Source organism: Petaurus breviceps, unplaced genomic scaffold (genome assembly GCF_028583685.1).
Source record: "Petaurus breviceps papuanus isolate PSGF00001 unplaced genomic scaffold, PetGlider_PUasm1.0 90784, whole genome shotgun sequence".
NCBI classification, from domain to species: Eukaryota; Metazoa; Chordata; class Mammalia; order Diprotodontia; family Petauridae; genus Petaurus; species Petaurus breviceps.
Window position 1 is genome coordinate 7,613,477 of NW_027187345.1, and position 6,245 is coordinate 7,619,721.

Here is a 6,245-nt window from a genome sequence, read left to right on the forward strand (position 1 = left end):
CATTAACTGTGTAGCCCTGGACAAACCACTCTAACCTCATTTGACCTCAGTTTCCTCATCTGTAGAGTGAGGATAATATTAGAACCTATTTCACAGGATTGTTATAACTTATATAGAGCCCTTTGAAACCTTAAAGTGCTTTATCAGAACTATTATTAGTCTTGTATCATTTTATAAATGAAGAAACTAAGACCCAGTGAGGTCATAGAGTTAGTTACTTAGTGTTCATGACTCCTATTCTAGTGTGCTTTCAATCATATCATGCTGATCTATCACAAAAGCTATTTTCTTTTTTTTTTATTTGAATACTTTATTGAATATTTTATCTGAATGACACCCCATATTTCCTAGGCCTTTGTAGAAGATACCCTCCCATTCATTGTATTTTGAGGTCCTGATGGTGCAATTTTTCCCCCGATGGCTGGGCTGAGACTGGATGGCTTGTGTTTGCTACAGACCTAGTCAATTTGGGGTCTGCCTGGTTCCCCAGCTGGGCCTCAGGCTGGTCCCCCCAGAGCTGGTGCCTGGGGTCATTGAGAAATCTGCGGCTTTGATGGCATTTTAGGCAAGTCCAGCGCTGGCCTAGGCAACGCCTCTGCTGCTGGGTGCAAGTCAGGCTGCTGGGTGCAAGTCAGACCGCGGATGAGGAGGGAGGAGCAGCTGCCACAAAGGGTCCTCTTGACTGAGGGGTCCTGTCACAGGACAAGGCACTTTCCAATGGTTCTTTCCGTGTGGCAGTAAAACCTCGCCAGCACCTGGTTCTCAGGGTTCTGGGCAGTGGACAGCTTGGTATAGGAAGCTGAGTCTCTGAAAAGCCTCCTTGTCTTTCACCTGCCTGGCCATCTCCCCTGCAGCCTTCCCACACCCTGACAAAAGCTATTTTCAATTCCATGATTGAGGAAACTCACCTGGAAGTGAGTTTCTAACCTAAAATCATTGAACCTGGTCCAGCCTGGTCAAGAACACTTTCCATTTTTTGTGATAGGGCACAACCACATCTCTTTTCCACCCCCCTACTTAATATTGTTTTATTTTTTCCAATTACATATAAAGATAGTTTTCAACATTCACTTTTATAAGATTTTGAGATCCAGATTTTTTCTCTCTCCCCTGTCCCCAAGACAAAAAACAATCTGATATAGGTTATACATGTATAATCATATTGAACATACTTCCACATTAGTCACAGAAGAATCAGAACAAAATGGAAAAACCATGAAAAAGGAAAAAACAAAAAAAGAGAGAGAAAATAGTATGTTTCAATCTGCATTCAGACTCCATGGTTCTTTCCCTGAATATAGATAGCATTTGCCATCATGAGTCTCTTTTGATTATCTTAGACCATTGTATTGCTGAAAAGAGCTAAAGTCTATTGTACTTGATCAACATACAATGTTGCTATTACCATGTATGATATTCTCCTGGTTCATTTCTTCCTTGTTTCTGAATGTATTCCCACCCCTCTCTTACCAAGCCATCCATCCCTTATAATAGAGAATGAAACAGAAAGAGGGGGGAAAAGGTAGTTTAGTAATATCATTCAATGCATCAAATCAAGGTTTATGCTGTATTTCAGTGTAGTCCTCCACCTTTACAAAGAAAAGAGAGAGGTGAATTTTCTCATCTCTTCTCCAGAGCTAACCTTGGTCATTATCATTACATAGGATCATTTGTAGTTGCTGTTCTTTCCATTTGCACAATTATATTTTAATGACAATGTTTATTGTTTTGCTGGATCTGCTTACTTCACTCTTTATCAGGTCATATAAGATTTCCTATATTTGAATTCTTCACATTTGTCAGTTCTTATGGGGGCAGCTAGGTGACACAATGGCTAGAGTGGTGGACCTGGAGTAAGGAGGACCTGAGTTCAAATTTGGATTCGGATATTTACTAGCTATGTGATCCTGGGCAAGTCATTTAACCCTGTTTACCTCAGTTTTCTCATCTATAAAATGAGCTGGAGAAGGAAATAGCAAACCACTCCAGTATCTTGGCCAAGAAAACCCAAAACGGGGTCACAAAGAGCCAGATATAATTGAACAACAACAAATGTAAAGTAATATTTATTTTATTACATTGTAAAGCCCTACCTACATCTCAGTGTATTTCCATTCCTGCAAAAGATCTCTAGCTCTGGACCCACATGAATCGGGTTCAGTCCTGGGGGAGCCTAATTCCTGAATGAGGAGAGTTTGATTTTTCTCATATTTTTTGGCTCATTATGCACCAACTCTAGAATTCTGGAGAAAAATATCTTAAAGTCTTAGAGATAGTTCATATCTAGAGTCTCCTTTAAAATACATTAATAAGGTAAAGTAAAGGTACTCAGAATACAAAATAGTTATCAGGGATGAGCTCATACATATTTCCTGTACCATATTAAAAAATACTTTAAGATATAAAACACTAATAAGAATGTATTTACAAATACAGTAAATTCTCATCATTTGCAGTAGTTAAGTTACATAAGGTTGCTAGGAACGTTGAATTAGGGCCTGGTGAACCATTGTTCCTAGGGGAAACATAGGGTTAGGTTACTGGGAGCCTCTAATCACAATATATTAACACTTTCCTCAGTGGCCTCATGTACAGATCGGCAAATTGCTTCTTTTTTTTTTCCTGGATGTGCCATATTGTTGATTAATTAACATTGAACTTATAGCTAACAACAGTATAACTCACACCCAAATGAGATTTATATAATACATATTTTCTCTTTAAGGCACATAACAGCTTTCATGTGCTTAGGAACACTGGACAGTACTTCAGCACTCACTATGCTTGGGGGACCATTTAAAATGCCAAAATCACCAACAAAAAGCAAAAAAAAGAAAAAAGGAAAAACAGCATTAAAGAGAGAAAAGGACACCTTGTTTACTTTTGAATCAGGAAGGCAGAAACTCAAATTGTTCAGCCTCAGCTAGGAATGTGCACATTTGGGGAGTACAATATTTTTGCCACTCTGCTAATCACTGCAAAAGCACCTCAAAAAATGATTTTTGGGGGTTACAAATAAATTTTAGCAAGTAGATGAATTTGCAAATATGGAATCCATGAATAAAGAGGATAGACTACTTAAAAACAGAAGAAGTAACCTTTCACTTTTATTATTTGCTCTTGGAATGCAAAGACAATTTTGTAGTATGATTAAACAGATATTTCATATTCACCTAGTACCTGTATTGCATGAATAGCTCTCAAGTCCCAGATTTTCTTGTTAACCAGGTAAATAGCTGCATATAGCCTTCCTTTTAGCTCTGAATCCTTCCTGATGTTGCTGCCTTTCTCCTCTGAGAAGCTGTTGTGGAAATCAATTGGCAGGCAATCAGCTCCCAACCTCTCAGTCTCATAAGGTTACCAATAGTACTAGAAACGTCGATGTCTCAGGATTGCTGTTGGGGAGGGGAGGGAGGAAGAAGATAAAAAAGGAAGAGACAACCAAGGACTTGAGGTCTAGTCTCAGGAATTCATATGCAGGGACATATTCCTTACAGCATTTACATTACAGCATCCCTCATATTCCTACAGACAAATCCTACATGAATTCTGCATTGCTTGGAGGGGAAGGGAGAGTTCGGAATGGAGAGAAATCTCTCCCCTACTTGAATTCCTAGGGAGCATTGGAATGAACTATTTCCTAACAAAGAGGGAACTTAAGAGTCCAGAACCTTTCCTTGTTCTCTATAGTTTACAGAGCCAGTGCTTTTTCCTGGCTTAATCACCAATCACCTTTAGCATAGCCTCTAATCCTGGGGTCTCACAGAAACCAGCCAAGAGCCATCGTATGTCTTTTAGCAAGGGGTCAGTGAATATGGTCCACCACAAAGAAGCCAGGGTAAAGGTTCAGTCACATCAGCCCTGTTATACAACCCCTGTGGTACACAGATCTTACCACAATTTATTTAGTTCCTTAATTGATGGGTATCTGCTTTATTTCTAGGGTAAGAACTTACACACACATACACATACAAGAACACTTTGCCTATTAGCTGTAATGTTTCAATCATTCCTATGTTTCTAATCTCCTTCCCCTGGCCTCTTTCTCTATCCTCACCTCCAGCCTTTAGGTCACCCTTCCATCAGGATAAATAGGGCTTTGTCTCCGCTATCCGGGTATTGACATTGTGGTTTCATACTTCCTCACCACAGTGACCACCATCCTTATTCCTTATCTAGTGGTCCTCTGACTGTATACAATGTAATTTCTAACCACCAAGGTCCCCTTGCCATGGAGACTTCTGGAACCTTCTCTCTGAACCCTTGGGATTGAGAGCTTCTACCTCTTTTAGCTTGAAATTTTTCACATCACAATGCCTCATTTCCAGTTTTTTTCAAACCATCTTCTTCACTGACTGCTCTAGTCCTCCTAAATTGAAGTCATCCCTGGATTAGTTCTGGATAGTTACTGTTTGGTTATCTATTTCTTTTATCTTAATTTAGCCTCATAGGAGTTAGATTTGGAAGTACAAATATTGTAAGGTAACCCAAATCACATGCCACCTGATTTGGAGCCCACCATTAAGCTACCATTAAGCCCCTTTATATTTGACTTTGTCTTTATCCTAAATTTTGTAATTGCTTGTAATAGCTTAAAGGCATAGTCCTGCGTAAGAGTCGCCCAAGGCATAGTCTCCTGCGCCCTTATCTTTCCTTAAGTTAGAACTTCCCTAAATTAGTAAACCTCGAAACAGCAGCGTGTTTAAGAATTGAGGGTGCAAGCCTGTATAGAGATCATGGGGCAAGTCTATCCCATGCAAGAGACCACCCTGTTCCAGGATGCTGATGAAGCAAGGTCCCCCACTCAAGATGCTGACCTAGCAGGGTCCCCCACACCCTTCACCCAGAACATGACCCTGGCCTGTTCTATGACCCCAGCCTGTTCCACTCCCCCTATGCCCTCCACCCTGTTCTAGGAAGGACCCTGGTCATGCCATTGTACCCTTGTGCCATGTTTCCCAAGTTAGCCCTGAGCTACTGTGTTTCCCCAATAATAAGACCTATCCCGAAAATAAGCCCTCCCCTTACTGTGTAAGATTCCTCTAAAATAAACCCTCCCCCGAAAATAAGCCCTATTGAGATTGCTACTGTAGTGAAGGTGATCCCCTGTGCTACACGCTACATTACGGTACCCTCTGTATGCACCGCCCCCCCCCCCCAAACGCACACCTCGCTCCCGAGCTGCATCCAATCAGAGCTGCAGCAGTGAGCGCGTCATCCTGTTCTTCCCCAGTGATTTGCTTGCTGGCGCCATTGAGAGCAGTGCCGCGGAGGAGAGCTGAGGCAGGACAACATAAGCCCTCCCCTGAAAATAAGCCCTCTGGTGTTTTTCTTTCCAAAAAAATTAATAAGACAGTGTCTTATTATCAGGGAAACACGGCATTGATCCAACCAATGCTGTTCTTGGCTTCTGTATGTCACTGCTTACACTAGCTCCCCTCCCCAATTGTGGTTTTTGCCTTTATAAACACAGCCTGTATCCCAATACAGGGCTGCCTGATTTGAGTGTATACTTCAGTCACACGCTTGATCAATAAATCCACATCTAAATTTATTAAAACCCTGATCTCAACTCACTCTTATTCTCTTCACAACACAAGTAGAGGTGATATAGTATAATCCCTCCATCCCCATTTTACAGATGAGGAAACTGAGGCCCAGAAAGGAGAAATGTTTTGTCACACAAGTAGTTAGGAGTTGGACTCCTGTGCTCTGATTCCAAATCTAACACTTTTGCCAATACGCCGCTCTGTTTAGTTACTTTCCAGGTGTATATCTTTAACAACTAATTTCTATAAGCTTTCCATTTTACCTTTCCCTCAAGTCTGACCGTAAAACCCCATGGTGGGATGAAGACGATCCTGAGTTCTCAAAGTCTAAGTCAGGGGTACTGACTTAGTACAGTTCAGGTAGTTTTTATCACTGGGTGGAGTTATGTGTTGTCTAAGGACCAGCTTGGTGAAAGCTGGGGAGATACCACCATGTTGGCTGTAGGGGGATGAAATTTTTTTAGTCCCAGAAATTTTCAAAGACCATCCAAGAGTTTGTGTGTGAGGGGGCAATTGTGCTGGTGGAGGGAGTACCCACAGTGACAAAAATCACATGTCCTCAAAGTATTTTATGCTTTACAAAAGCCTTACCTCATAGTGGCTACAAGATAGATACTGAAAATAGCATTGTGATTATTTTACAGCTAAGGAAATCACACAGTAAGTGTCAGAACTAAAGTTCCAACCCAAGGTTCA

At 41.1% G+C, this 6,245-nt stretch overlaps 1 pseudogene; it reads right to left on the reverse strand.

Moving 5' to 3' along the window:
* Positions 1 to 351: 351 nt before the first annotated feature.
* Positions 352 to 843, reverse strand: LOC138147350 (ribonuclease P protein subunit p21 pseudogene; annotated as a pseudogene).
* Between the last annotated feature and the right edge of the window lie 5,402 nt (positions 844 to 6,245).